We start from the raw sequence: 15,771 nt of genomic DNA, 5'->3' as shown, positions 1-15,771 counted from the left end.
GTTTTGCCTCCCACCATGATTCTGAGGCCTCCTCAGCCATGTGGATCACTAAGTTCAATTAAACCTCTTTTTCTTCCCAGTCTTGGGTATTTCTTTATCAGCAGTGTGAAAACAGACTAATACATGGTGTTACATAATTTTTTGCATCTCACTTGATTTGTTTGTTCCCTATTTTAAATATATACAGATCTATGACTAAAATCAATGTCTAATTAACTTACAATGTAGTGAATATATTTTACCTTACCATTAAATTCTAGATTTCTCAACCTAAATCTGTCAGAATTTGACAAATGTATATATCAACATTTCCCTTTTAAACATGCAGCCTAGTGCATTTGGATTTTAATTATGGATGTGTTGTTTTAAAAATTAAAATTTTATCCCAGAAATTTTGAAAAAGCTCTTATTCAATGAGCTATTTGACATTACTCCTATAGGATTAAAATTTAACTGTTAACAGTCACATTTTCTCAAACTGTGATAATTTAGTTCCTTAATTTCCGCCGTATGTTGCTTGTTACTGTTACCTATTTCTTCTCCTTCTTTTTGTAGATGCTGAATGGCAAACTGTAAACACAGATGTCCAGCTAGTGACATGTGTTGGCATTCAGGATTCTCATTTTGAGATAATACTTAAGTCTTAGTTTTTGTTACTATAAGTGTTTAGATATAATAACCTCACTATTCCTGGGTGCACTAATTCCTCATTATGCTTCCCTGTCTTTCACACTCTTTTCTTCAATAACTGATGTCACTGTTTTTATAAAAATGATACATGTATTTTTTCATTATGCAAAACAGAAAAAGTACAAAAACACAACAAAATATGACTCCAAATCTTAACTACATGTAATAGTATTTTTCTAGAATTATCTGTGTGTGTTTAAACAGACAGATTGATAGAGGAATAGATGAATAAATAAGTAAAATTAAGAGCTCCCCCCATCATACCCCCAGGAGAGGCCATCCAGTCCTGTGACTTTAAATTTCATTTATTTCTTATCGACGCCAAAATGTATAACTTTTAGTAAAAATGCAAAGACAAAAACAAAACAAAACCCAGATTTTTCCAGATTTTGATCACTTCCACCACCAGTGCCACCAATAATCATAAATTCCCAGGAGAGTCCCTTCTGGATCATTTAACAAGTTCTCTGGTTTCCCTGCTTCATCTCTCTTTCTCTCATGGCAGTTCTACATGGTGATGAGAATTATCCATTAATTATCAAAATCAGATGCTCTTATCCCCTCATTTTGAAACCCTACAATCACTTCCTATTACTTTTGCAATAAAATATAACTTATTAGCATGGCTTGTAAGGCCCTGCCTGATCTGCCCTTGAACTCTTTTACTGCAAGTTACATTATATGACTATGGATAATTTTGTCGTGTGCATCCACTGTAGAATGTAAACTGTATGTGGGCAGAAAATATTCTCCAATTCACAGCTTTACCTTAACAAGGTGGCCCTAGGTGAATATACAATAAGCATTTATTGAATGTATAAATTTAAAAATAGATGGACAAAATGAGACTCTACTGTATAAGTTTGTTTTAGAAATAAAATTATGAAGTAGAATGTTAACGTAACTGGAATGCTTGTACATTAAAAGAGTTGCTAAATTAAAGGTATAATCTTTTGTCAAATAATATAGATGAATGGGGTTGGGAGGTGGGAAAGGTGACAACTTCTTTCTTGAAGGAGCCAAGAGCAGCTGAGGAAGAGTGGGGAGCCATGCAGTCATGTCTCTCTCTCTCTGGAGTTCCCTGGTGGGAATGATGATTAGTTACCTCAGTGGCAAGATATGCCCATGTTCTCTCTGGAATAGGCTGCTGGGAACACAGCGGTTCTCACTAGAAGACTGACACTAATAGTGTACAACTTTCGTCTTTGTTCATAGCTGTCTTCTGGCATCTGAGCAATGCTGATCTCACTAGCAATCCTTTCTGGATAATCAGTCTCCATTTTTCTTCTCCACAGTGTTTCTGCAGATTCCTTAATGTGCCTTTGAGCCCTCTCAGGGTTATTTTGGTTTGTGGATAGCTATCTGTATTTGTTTTTGGATGGGATGAAAGGTATTACCACCATCTTGGTGACATCTGTCAGAACTTTTTATATCACTCAACTATCTTCTGACTTGTGTTTCTATGAAGAAATCTGAATACTAACTTTTTTTTCCAGGATACTTGATTTTGATTATTTTTATATTGATATTGTTAATATTGTTAATATTTTATTCTTCCCATCTTCTGGGAACACAGGTGGCTGTATGTCCCAGCTGAATTTGCAGAAAGGAAGACCAAATGAAACTTCCAGGTTATGGAGTATGAGATGTGGTGATAAACGATACTTCTAGGACAAATCATAAGAGTGGGATTTCCATATGCTTTCTTAGCTACCATGGTAACAAGGCCCTGTTCCAACTGATGAAGCTAATGGACAGCAGATCAGAGCCCACTGTCAACCTGTAATCTGAACCACATGAAATTGCTATTTGACAATTTTTGAACTAGAAAATGGCAATCTCATATATTGTAACTCAATGCTAGAAACACGTAGTGTAGGCTACAAACACACCTTTGTTAAATTAAGATACTAAAATTAGGAGTCAATTTATTATAGCAGCTATGATAAATCTTGTTTTTCTTTTTTTTTGAGATAAAGTATGCCCTTTGAATTATCAGAATTAAGTCTCTGTTTCAGGGAAGTAATCTATTTTATCTTTGAATATGCTTTCTTTTCCATTTCAACTGTACTTTTTAAGAACTATGTATTTTTATTAATAGAGAATATTGTGTACATTTATTGGGTACATACATGTGAGTATGTGTTATATGCACAGAGTGTTAATGATCAAGTCAGGCTGTTTGGAATATTCCTTACTTCGAGTATGTATTATTTCTTTCTTTCTTTTTATTTTTGATGATGGAGCCTTGCACTGCCACCCAGGCTGGAGTGCAGTGGTGCGATCTTAGCTCACTGCAACCTCCGCCTCCCGGGTTCAAGCAATTCTCCTGCCTCAGCCTCCCGAGTAGCTGGGACTACAGGTGCACACTGCCACGTCTGGCTAATTTTTTCTTTTTTTGTGTGTGTGTTTTAGTAGAGACAGGGTTTCGCCGTGTTGCCCAGGCTGGTCTAGAACTCCTGAGCTCAGGCAATCCTCCCGCCTCAGCCTCCCAAAGCGCTAGGATTAAAGGCGTGAGCCACCGGGCCCTGCCAAATATGTATTATCTCTATGTGTTGGGAAAATTTCATGTCCTCTCTTCTAGCTATTTTGAAATAGTCAACACATTGTTGCTAATTAAAGTCACTGCTATTGAACATGAGAACTTATTTCTTCTATTTAACCATATGTTTGTATCCAGTAACCAGTCTTTCTTTATTGCCTCTTCCCACCTGCACACACTTCTCAGCCTTTGGTATCTATGATTGTATTTTCTACCTTCTTGACATCACTTTTTTAGCTCCCCCATATGAGTGAGAACATGCAATATTTGACTTTCTGTGCCTGGCTTATTTCACTTAACAGAATTACCTCCATTTCCATCCATATTGCTGGAAGTGACATGATTTCATTCATTTTATGGCTGAATAGTATTCCATTCTGTATAGATTTTTAAAAATCCATTCATCTATTGATGGAGACTTAGGTTGACTCTGTGTCTTGGCTATTGTGAATAGTGCTGCAATGAACATGGACATGCAGGTATTCTTTTGATATACTGATTTCAATTATTTTTCTTGGGATAAATACACAGTAGTAGAACTGCTAGATCCTACGGTAGTTCTATTTTTCATTTTTTGAGAAATCTCCATATTATTTTCTGTACTGGTTTACTAATTTAAATTCCCACCAATGGTGTATGAGAATTCCTTTTCTCTATGTCTTCACCAGCACCTGTTACTTTTAGTCTTTTTAATAATAGTTATTCTAACTGGAATAAGATAATATCTCATTGAAACTTTGATTAATGATGTTAAGCATTTTTTCATATACCTCTTGGCCATTCGTATGCATTTTATAAATATCTGATCATGTAATTTGCCTACTTTTAATGGTATTATTTGTTTTGTTTATTGTTGTTTGAGTTCTATGCAAATTCCGATATTACTTCCTTGTTGGATGAATATTTTGCAATTATGTTTTTCATTCACTAGGTTGTCTCTTTTATTATTATTTTTTTTTTTTGAGACAGGTTCTTGCTGTGTCAGCCAGGCTGGAGTGCAGTGGCCTGATCACACCTCATTGCAGCCTTGACCTCCAGGGCTCAAGTCATCCTCCCACCTCAGCCTCCCAAGTAGCTGGGACTATAGGCACACATCACCACACCCAGCTGATTTTTTTTTTTCTATAGAGACAGGGTTTCGCAATGTTGCCCAAGCTGGTCTAGAACTGGGCTCAGGCCATTTGTCCATCTCAGCCTCACAGTGTTAAGATTGCAGGTGTGAGCCACTGTGCCCAGCCCAGGTTGTCTCTTTAATCTATTGACTATTTCCTTTATGATGTAGAAATTTTTTAGTTTAATATGGTCTCATCGTCTATTTTTGTTTTGATTGCCTGTGCTTTTGAAGTCTTAGCCATCTCTTTGCCACAACCAATGTCTTGAAGTGTTTTCCCTATGTTTTCTTCTAAGAGTTTTATAGTTTTGGATCTTACATTCAAATCTTCAAACCATGCTGAGTTGATTTTTGTGGATGGTGAGGAAAAGGGGTCCAGTTTCATTCTTCTGCATATGAATATCCAATTTTCACAGCACTATTTATTGAAGAGACTGTCCTTTCTTCAATGTATGTTCTTGGCAACTTTGTAAAAGATTAGTTGGCTGTAAATACATGAATTTATTTCTGGTTTCTCTATTACTAGGCTACTATAGCTTTGTAATATAGTTTGAAATCAGGTATAATGCTTCCAGGTTTGTTCTTTTTGCTCATTGCTTTGGGTATCCATAATGTTTTGGGGGGTTTCATGTGAATTTTAAGATTGCTATATCTAATTCTGTTGAAAAACGACACTGACATTTTAATAGGAATTGCATTGATGCTGTAGATTGGTTTGGGCAGTATGGTCATTTTAATGATATTTCTTCCTATTGGTGAGCACTGGATATGTGTCCATTTGTTTGTGTGTCCATCAGTTTTTTTCATCAGTGCTTGGTAGTCATTCTTGTAGAGATCTCTCATCTTCCTAGTTAAATATTTTCCTAGATATTTTTTTTTACCTATTGTAAGTAGGATTACCTTCTGATTTCTTTCTCAGCAATTTCATTATTTGTGCATAGAAATGCTACTATTTTCTGTGTTTTTGTATTCTGCAACTTTACTGAATTTATTGATCAGATCTAATAATTTTTTTGGTAGAGTTTGAATGTTTTTCTAGATATTAGGTCACATCATCAGTAAAGAGGGACAATTTGACATCCCTTTTTTTCCAGCGTACATGCCTTTTTTTTTTCTTTCTCTTGCCAGGTTCCTCTGGCTAGCACCTCCAGTACTATGTTGAATAGAAGTGGTGAAAGTAGAAATCCTTGTCTCGTTCCACTTCTTAGGTAAAAGACTCTCAGCTTTTTCTCCTTCAGTATGATGCTATCTGTGAATTTCTTCCATATGACCTTTATTATGTTGTGCTATATTCCTTCCGTGCCCAGTTTCTTGACAGTTTTTTATCATAAAGGGATGTTGAATTTTATCAAAAGCTGTTTCTGCTTCAGTTGAGGTGATCACATGACTTTTGTCCTTCATTCTCTTGATGTGATGTATCCTGTTTATTGATTTGCATATGTTGAACCATTCCTGTATCCCTAAGATAAATCCCACTTGATCATGGTGTATCATTTTTTTGAGGTGCTGTTGAATTTGGTTTGCTAGTGTTTTGATGAAGATTTTTGTGTCTGTGTTCATGAGGGTTATGGGTCTACAGTTTTCTTTTTCTGTTGAGTCCTTTTTTGGTTGTGGTAGCTGGATAATGTGGCCCTCATGGTACAAACTAGAGAGAATTACCTCAAATTTTTGGAATACTTTAAGGAAAATTGGTGTTAGTTCCTCTTTGAAAGTTTGGTATAATTTAGTATAATCAGTGAAGCCATCTGATCCTGGACTTTTTTGGGGGAGAGACTTCATTACTGCTACTATCTCATTACTTGTTACCGGTCTGCTCAGGTTTTTTATTTCTTTGTGTTTCAATCATGGTAGGTTGTACGTTTTCAGAAATTTATCCATTTCCTCTAGATTTTCAAGTTTGTTAGCATGGAGTTGCTCATAATAGTATCTGATGACCTTTTGTATTTCTGTAGTATCAGTGGAATGTTGTGTGCCCTGACTTTCCTGTTCAGTGGGCGGGGTGGGGATACAAGGCAGAGAAGGACCACTTGGCTCACCCACAAATACCCTAGTGATGTGTGCAGGCACCAACTCTGATGGGTGTCTGGGGGAACTCCTGGCGAAATGCATTGAGGTCTCCACAGGGGGAGGGGGCTGAACTAGCTCCACATGTTAGACAAGCAGGAACATGATCTGTTTCCTTATTCCACCCCTTTCCTGGGCCCTGTGACTCTCAGGGCAGCCACCCACTGTCATCTATCTCCAGGACACCATGTGGCTGAGAGCCACAGAAAATGCTTAATGGCCTTGGGGTAGAACTGCTTCACTCAGCCTAATACAGACAGCTTTGTGGTTTTTCTGTTCTCCAATGTGAGAACACTGCTGCTTCACATAGAGAGGGGTAGAGGCTTCACCTTTTGGCACATATGAGTGGGTGTCAGCTGTGGTTGTGGTGGCTGGTTAAGTGGACCCGACCTCAGAACCTAAGGGAGTCTGAGGACTCAGACTGAGGGAGTGGTCAGGCGCCAGCAGTGATGGAGTGGGCTAGGAAATCTCTGTGTCCCCAGGACCCTAAATGGCCAACTAGATGGTGTATAACAGGCCTGGAGTGACTGGGCCCGGAATAAGCCAGCAGACTTGTTCTTATGTCCCTAGAAGTCAGGTGCCCTCTGTGATAGGGAGAAGCAGGCTGCTGATTTCCGGGCCACCAGCAGAAATTTCAGTCAGGGGCAGGCAGAATGCTCAGGCAGTGGAAGAGTGCTGAGATGGTGGGAGCTCCAGGGTAGATCACAGGCCTGTAGGGGCTGGGCTCTCAGAAAGTTTCCAGGGTGCATCTGAAATGATAAGGCAGGAGCAGGACAGCTGTGCTGAAGCTATTTTACATGGAAGACAGGCCTTCCTGAGTGGGAGCAGTGAAGGGAGGGAGCTGTGTGGCACATGGCCCACTTGAGCCTCCCTCTCACAGGTGCAGTGGCAGTATCCTGCCTTGGGATCTGCAAGCATGCGTGGCCTCCCACTCTCTTCCTGGCCTGGAAGTGCTGAGGGCAGCAGCGGTGGCAGTGGCAGCCCAAGGGCATATCACCAGGCTTTGGGGCCTGTGCTCTCAGAAGAATACCATTCAGCAGTGAGAATGCTCGAGCAGGGGCAGTCCTGCTGCTGGAGAAAGTAGGCCTCCTTCAGCTGGAGCAGTGGAGGCTGGCAGCTGTGGGGCACGTAGCTTGCTTGCACTTTGCTCCTGTAGAAGTGGGGTGGATTTCACTGTTGGGCCATGTTTCCCCGCTTCCAGCATGGCTTGGTGGCAGCAACTGCTGTGGAAGCCAAAGGGTGGATCACCAGCCCCGGGTTGGGGATGGCTCTCAGAACACCTGGCTGCAGCCAGCATGCTCAAGTGGGAGCAGGGTGGCTGGGCTGCAGACCTGTCTCAGAGCCAGGTCGAGTTTAGCGGGGAGCAGCAGAGACAGGCAGTTGCGTGGTGCCGTCTTCTCACCTGTTGGGTTGTTTTTTATGATATCTCTGGCAAATTTCTCATTCATATCCTGAATCGTTTTTCTGGTTACTTTGTGTTGTTTTTCAGTATTCCCTTATATCTTATCGAACTTCTTTAAAATTGATATTTTGAGTTCTTTTCTGGGTTTTTATAACTTTTTAAAAATGGGGATCTTTTGCCGAAGAATGATTGTGTTCCTCTGGAGGAGTCACATGTTTTTGCTGTTTTCATGTATCCTTACACTGGTATCTGTGCATCTGGTATAACAGTCATTTCTTTCAACTCTTAGAATTTGCATTCCCCAGACCCCTGACAGAATGCTTAGGTCGAGGGTGGCTGCAGTTGTGCTGGATCCAAGCCACTGGGGAGGGTGGGGCTGCCTTCAGTGGTGGCAGCCTAAGCTGGCAAGTGAGGAACACCCACTCTGTTTGTACTTCAGCCATGGTGATGGCTGCTTCACTCACACCTCAATCCCAGTGACTCTGGGCCCCCAGTCAGTGTGCAGGCTCTTGTGAGTTGGGATTTCAAAATGGTACCTTGCTGTAGCTGCTTAGGACTCAGCGAGAGTGTGGGACCCAGGACAAATCCTTCAAGTGCTTCATATTTTTAAAGAGAATTTCTTTTTTCTCTATTCCATTACTATCATCTTCTCTCAATTTTATGTTGTTTTTAAAAGTTTACAGTGATTTACTTAGGCTTAGCCATTATATATAGTTTATTCTTATTCCATTTTTATTTTTACATTTAGCTTTCATTTTTTGCTTCATATATTTGCCTTTTTTTCCTGAAAAATAAAAGCCCTTGTTTTCTTCCATTTTGGTCTACTATATATATTTTCTGAATATTTACAACTCTTGTAACTTTTTCTAAGAAATAGCATGCCTGTAATTTCATTGCAACTATTACAAATGTTTTACACAATTTCATTTTGTGTTTTTTTGAGTAGTGCCTTCTATGATATATTGTACTTATTAGCTCTTTGTTTACATTTCTTTCTCTAACATTTTCCCCCACATTTCTTCTTGATTTTAATCTTTGAGTTATGATCAGTAGGGTCTGAAGAGAAGTAGTGTGAGAGGCAAGGGTAATGTTAGAAGGGTTGTGAATTGGAGCAAACATTAGCTTTCACTTTGTGTCAATGTTTAAAAACAACCTCTCACTAAATCTGACTTTTCTTTGTTTTGAGCTGTGTCGTTACCAGGTGTGAGGTATTGAAAAAGAGAATGTAGATTGCAGCAAGACCCTTTAAGTCACGACCTTTTAAAAGTTGCCTATATTTAAGGTGTACAACATGATGTTTTAATACAGATCAAACCTTTCTGTGCTTGAATCTTTGGCTTGTTTTTCTTTACCTCCTCTTTGCCTTCACATTTGGCAAGTTTCCAAACTAGAGACAAGTTTGTGTATAATATAAATTGCTTATTTACATGGTTTCTGTTAAATCTCCTCTTTGGAAGTCCCTGATGTCAAACTAAACTTTTATAGCGCATTCTCTATAGTCTGCCCCACATTCTCCCTTAAGCACATCCCTATGAAGTACCAATCTCTGATTTTAGATATCATTATATTCCAATGATTATAGGGTTTATCTTTCAACAACAACATCACATGTTGGAAAAGATATATCTTGTTTGAAGTCTGACACAGCATCTATACATATTCCCTCCTCTTCACCCAGAAGTCACAGATTTTGGCCCAATTAGCTGTATAGTATTTGAATTTGTGGCATTACCCAACTTTCTGGATGGTCACGTGGTAGTTAATTTGTTCATGTTTCAAAGAATGTGAGAACCACAATTGTTCTGCTTACCCTTATATTCAGAAAGATCAAACTGTTGGTGTTTCCTACATTTTAGGGCTTAAAAATTTTGTTGAATGAATGAGTAATTGAAAGAAAAAATGAAATAAAAATGAAACAGCCTTGGAAACCATTATATACATGGTAATCTGCAGTACAATCCTAACATTTTAAAGAAGATAGGCCTGTATCCAGTAAATATATAATATATTGCTATTGATTTAGCTTTATATTTGATATTTATAGTTTTTTCTTCTAAGCAATGTTATGTCAAAAGACCCAAATTTAAGTGAATGTGAAGTCTTAATTTTCTGTATAGACACTATAGATATTTTCTAAAATAAATACATGATATAGTGCACAGTGGAAATTTTCAATAAGGAAAAATTATTTTACTGAATGAGATTAGCAGAAATATCTAATTGCTTTCTTTCTTCACTTTTTTTCTCTTCAAATGTACTACCTGACACATTGCATACTTCTTTCCTACAGTGTAAATAAATATACAGCTTACTTTAAGATTTGCCATATAAATTTTTCTCTACGTCCTCATTTTACTTTGGTCATTCATAATTTTATGGTAAAACTTGTGAATATAAACAAAGTATAACTTCTTAAAACTATTCATAAACAATGTGAAAAATAGATACAATATAGTCTTAGCATATAAAAAATCACAGATATATGTGTCTATTCTTTTAAGGAAAAGTAGCTTCTGAGGATATTTTGTCAATATAAACACTGAATAAATTTTAAAATTCAAAGCTATAAAATCTTCCTTAGAAAAATGTTACATTGATGAATGTTCCTTATGAGAATGACTTCCTTGGATTGTAAATGTGTCCCCAAACCAGGAAAGTAAAACACTCTTCTCCATCATGCCAGAAGATCATATGTAAGTCCTATCAGGGAAAGAAGGGAACTTAAATGCATTATATTTCTTGGTAAATTATAATCAAAATCATTATCAAACTTTAAGAGAGGCAAATTAGTAACCAATTCTTCAAAGAAATCAAATCTCTTGAGCGGTTACTGATTTTATGTGTGAACACTTTCTATAAACATCAACCTCATTGATAATGTAATTTTCAGGGAGTACCTGAAGTAAGTCAAAATCCTGACACATTTAAAACTAACAAGAATTCAGTGGAAAAAACCTTACATTCAAACTATAACTGTTTGGTAAAGGTGTTTTATTCAAGATTCAAGATTATTTTCAAGTCAGGATGAGTTCATTATCAGAGCATTGTAGTAATAGCTAGGCCTAGGGAGAAAGAGTAAAATTACAAATCTGGAACAAAACAATAGAATCTCCAAATGCCAAATGATATTTTGAAAAGTAGGAAATGGTAAGTTGAACATAGCAATTTAGAAAATGGGGATAGATGTTTAAATTACCTCGCAAACTAGAGGATCACTGGGTACAAGTGGAGTAGACTTTTTTTTTGTTTTAATTTTGTTTAATGTTGCATTATTGGAAAGTAAAACTAAATAAAAATATCATTATAATAAATAAACCAATTGTATAGACTGTTAGAAGAGGAATTAATATGTGCAAATATGAAAGAAACCTAGGTCTTAGAATACAATGTATCATGCATTGTCAATGATTTTGACAGAAAACACTGAATAAAAATATAAAAATAAGCAATAAGAGGAAGTGTAAGGAAGTAAGAAAAAGTATGGCATTTTTCCTATTATTCATATTTAGTACTATGATTATATGTAAATAAGGTAAATATTGGAATGAATGGTAAGATTAAAAGGCAACTCATTCTCTCTATTATAAAAATATTTGTCTGAACACTATCAAGAATCCAGATTTGTGAAAACATAATGCTGGAAGTAGAAACTTCTAGAGATAAAGACTTGACTGATTAGAAATATCTGAAATCTAGAAACACAGTGCTAAGAGATTTAGTCCTACCTTGCAGTTGAAACAACTAAAAAATGATGAACAATTTCATAAAATATAATATGCATATTTTTCTTAATTTTAATAACTTTCACTTTAAATATACACACACATATAAATACACACATGTGCAGGTCAAAACAAAAACAAAATGTGGTCATTAATAAGCACATCTAAATCAACCCTACAGTGACACAGAAATAATGTTTCTATTCCATTGTTTCTAAAAATCAAATAGATAGAAATGTTTTAATTTTCTCTAGTTAAAAAAATTTGATTCCTCTTCAGTCATAAACAGTTTCACTTAATTGATTAATTAGCATAATTATAGTACAGCATTTTTGCTACCACATTGGGAAAAAAAAAGCACAGAACTTAACAAGCAGTTGTTATACAATAAAGTTTTACTTAATGAGCAAAATAAATATATATAAACATACACAGAAGAGAAAGTTAAATACTGTTTGGAATTAAAAGTAAATGAAATTATATAAAAATATTTATATTTGGATTACGCTCTTTGGGGTATTCACCTTTCCATAGTAATCATTACTGATTTACAATGTAGTAATATATTAGCCTTGAAAAATACTGATCATACTAACATTTGTAGCATAGCATGCTATGTTTTAAATTTTCATTTAAGAATAATTATCTTAGAAAGATGCATGAAGAAAATTATAAACAATTTACAGTGCAAAGATGTACATATATTTTTCATGTATATATATCTTAAACTATACATATATGTTGACATGTATGTGCATATATATGTATATATGCTTGTGTATAGATATTGCTAACCTCGTGTCTCTCATACATGTCTCTGTCTTCTGAAGAATACCCTGGATTTGTTTTTTCCTCTGCCTGTGTACCACCTCCTATACTGTTTTCAAGGTAGGTCTTCCAGTCACCAACCTTTTGAAGCTTTATATGCCTGAGAATATTTCTACTGTGGCTTTCCATTTCAGTAAGAATTTGACAAGATATAAAACTGTAATGAAAGATTCTTTTGTCCATGTTTTTTGAATGCTACTTCATTTCTTCTTATATTCACAGTTGTTATTAAAATGTATGATATCAGTCTAACCACTCTTTCTTCATAGATGATCAGCTCTTTATGGAAATTGATAAGATATTCTCACTGACTTTGATATATTTACTTTTTACCATAATATATTGGTTTTTCCTAATCTCTCTTATTTTACATGTTATGGGCCCATTTATCTTTCATTTGGGACATTTATTGCTATGATTTCCAAAATATTTCTACTTTCCTACTTTTACTTTTAAATATTTTCTGTGATACTTGCTGTCTGGATGTTGGCACCTTTACTTTTATCTCCACATCTCTTAACTTTTCTTTTATATTGATTTATTTATATTTTTCAACGATTGTATTTATTTAAAACAAACTGACAGGTTCAAGTACCTGTCTTCAGAAAAGCCAGCAGCTTTTTTTTTTTTTTTTTTTTTTTTTTAACAACCAGTGATACCTCTAGCTGGCTTCAATGTTAGCTGCAGAAAATGACCTTTGCGGACCTTTACCTCCAGGCTGGGAAAAAAGGATGGATTCAACAGACAGGGTCTACTTTGTGAATCATAAAACAAAGCAACCCAGTGGGAAGATCCAGGAACTCAAGGCTTCCAGAACGCAGAACCCCTGCCAGAAGGCTGGGAATTTTGTATACTCATGAGAGTGTTAGGTACTTTGTTGATCATAACACAAGAACAACAGCATTTCAAGATCCTTGCAATAGGAAGTCATCTGCAACTAAAGATAGTCCACAAATTGCTTATGATTACAGCTTTAGGTGGAAACTTGCTCACTTCTAGTATCTGTGCCAGTCTAATGCACTACCAAGTCATGTAAAGGTCAGTGTGTCCCGGCAGACATTGTCTGAAGATTCCTTCCAACAGATTATGGCATTAAAACCCAAGACTTATGGCAGTTATATATAATATTTAGAGAAGAAGAACTTCATTATCATGGCCTAGCAAAAGAATGGTTTCCTTGCTTTCATATGAAGTTTTGAACCCAATGTATTGCTTATTTGAGTATATGGGCAAGAACAACTATTGTCTGCAAAGAAATCCAGCATCAACCATTAATCCAGACCATCTCTTATGCTTCTGTTGTACTGGTCATTTTAGTGCCATGATGCTATTTCATGAAAAGTTTATTGATGGTGGTCTCTAGTTACCATTCCATAAGTGTATGTTAAGTACAAATCTTTCTATATTTATATTGCTTTGCCCTTCCCTTCTTTTGAGATAGTCCATCTCACTAACTTGTTCTAATAGGTATCCACACTACTAGTAATAAATTCTATTATATCCTTCATGCAGCTATTAGATTTTTTTAATCCCTAATATTTTACTTAGTTGTATCTATCATTTTTTCTCTGTTTTTATTTCTCATGTGCTCATGCATCTCCTTAATTGTATTTCTAATCCTTATCTTGAACCCATGGCCTTCCATTAAAATAACTTTACTTCTTATGGTACTTCTCATTCTTTGTCTTTTAAAATTCCCTCACCAGATTTTGTTTGTTTGTTTGTTTAGTCTAGTGTGACCATATTTCTATGGAGGGCATACCCTAGTTATATCAGCAAAAAAAAAAAAAAAAAAAAAAAAAAAAAAAAAAATCAATTCAAGAAGGGATGAGGCCTAGAGTATCCCATATTTGTAATTATTTCCACTATTTATCACCTCTCTAATGCTTCAGGTTAGAGATTAACTTTAACCCCCTGCTTATCCCCATAAAGCAGCATGGCATTAGTTTGAGGGTGAAACTTTTTATAATCTGGAGCCTAAATTAAGACTGATTAGTCTTGAGAATGTGGAGATGAAGATGAAAGGGGGTGATGGTTTGAACAGGAGATGGGGTTCCAAGATTCCTAGATTCTGCACTAGCTTTTGCAATTTCCCTGATTTCACTCTAAGGAACAAGTTATCACTGAGCTGAGCTTTTGTAGGGCTATTAAATTAAGGGGGCCTCTCTCACAGCAATGATGGAGAAAGAGGTATGAGCAGAACAAACTACTTTTTTCTGATTTATCTTCCATATAAGCAGACACCTGCTATAAAGACCCTCATTCATTTGTCTGTCTCTCTGGATGTGTTTTAGTCCACAGTTTCTACTTTCCTCTCTCCTCAGATCTTTTAATAATTCCTTCTTCAGTTTCTTTACATTTGATGACAGGGAAGGGAGCTTTCCACCAGTGCTAATTCCCTTCTTGGCAGAAATTAGCTCTATTGACAGTTTATCAACTAATTGAAAAATTAAATAACAGTGTTATCAGTAAGCATTGCTTAGTAATTTGTAGCAGTTACTGTTGGTTACATACCTAGCATTCTCTTGGAAACAATCTTTATTCTTTTCTAATAGTATCCTAATTTTTTCTTTTTGGTAATTATTCTTATCCACATAGCTATGAATTTCATTAACCCAACAGTTATTATTTCTTCCCCTAGCTGTACTGCTTTAAGAATGATGTGGCTCTATTATGTCCAATCACACATGATAGGGAGCTGCTTGGGAAATGTGTTCTTGGAAAGCTTTTTTCTTTTTCTTTTATCACAAGAGTAGTGATCCACATTTTATTTTGTTGTCCTGTCTGAATTTAACACATAGAACTGCTGCAGACTTCTTGGTATCTACCTGAAGGCGAAGCCCACAAACAGGCATATAGAGTGCAAAGAACTTTAGGAAAGTGGATCTTAGCCCTGAAGTACTATGTCTGGAACCATCCTAATTCTGAACCACTTATTATGGAAAATAATACAATAATAATCGTAATAATTCATACAATATAATGCAATAATACAACACAATAAAATAATTCAATAATAATTTTATTGTTTAAGTCAGTTTGGAATTTGGCATGTTTGTTACTTGAAAATAGGACATTCTAACTGAAGTGTTTAAATTTATCAAAAGAGTTTAAAATTATTTATAATTAATCAAGCTCCTTGATGCATGACTATTTATTTTAATGATCTATAAACTCATATGTGTTGATCATGAAGATGAAATGATTAAAACTGAACATTTCTCAGCCAAGTAAAGCAAATTAATTTCATTGAAAATGAAAACCCCCAAGACAAATTATCATATTGATATACCTTACGAAAATGAGTTTGCAAACTTTAAAAAATCTATACTCAATACAAAGCCATAGAACTCAGCCAAATTAGTGTACTCATAACTATATAATCCTAGGAGAGTCACCCAATTCTAAACAA

The 15,771-nt window shown here is 35.9% G+C and overlaps 1 pseudogene; it reads left to right on the top strand.

The window, feature by feature from the left end:
* Positions 1–15,771, top strand: part of LOC100613561 (NEDD4-like E3 ubiquitin-protein ligase WWP1) — a 32,625-nt pseudogene that overhangs the window by 10,158 nt on the left and 6,696 nt on the right.

This window comes from Pan troglodytes, chromosome 8 (assembly GCF_028858775.2).
Source record: "Pan troglodytes isolate AG18354 chromosome 8, NHGRI_mPanTro3-v2.0_pri, whole genome shotgun sequence".
In the NCBI taxonomy this organism is placed as follows: Eukaryota; Metazoa; Chordata; class Mammalia; order Primates; family Hominidae; genus Pan; species Pan troglodytes.
Note: the sequence above shows the minus strand (reverse complement) of the source record. Positions and strands in the feature narration are given on the sequence as shown.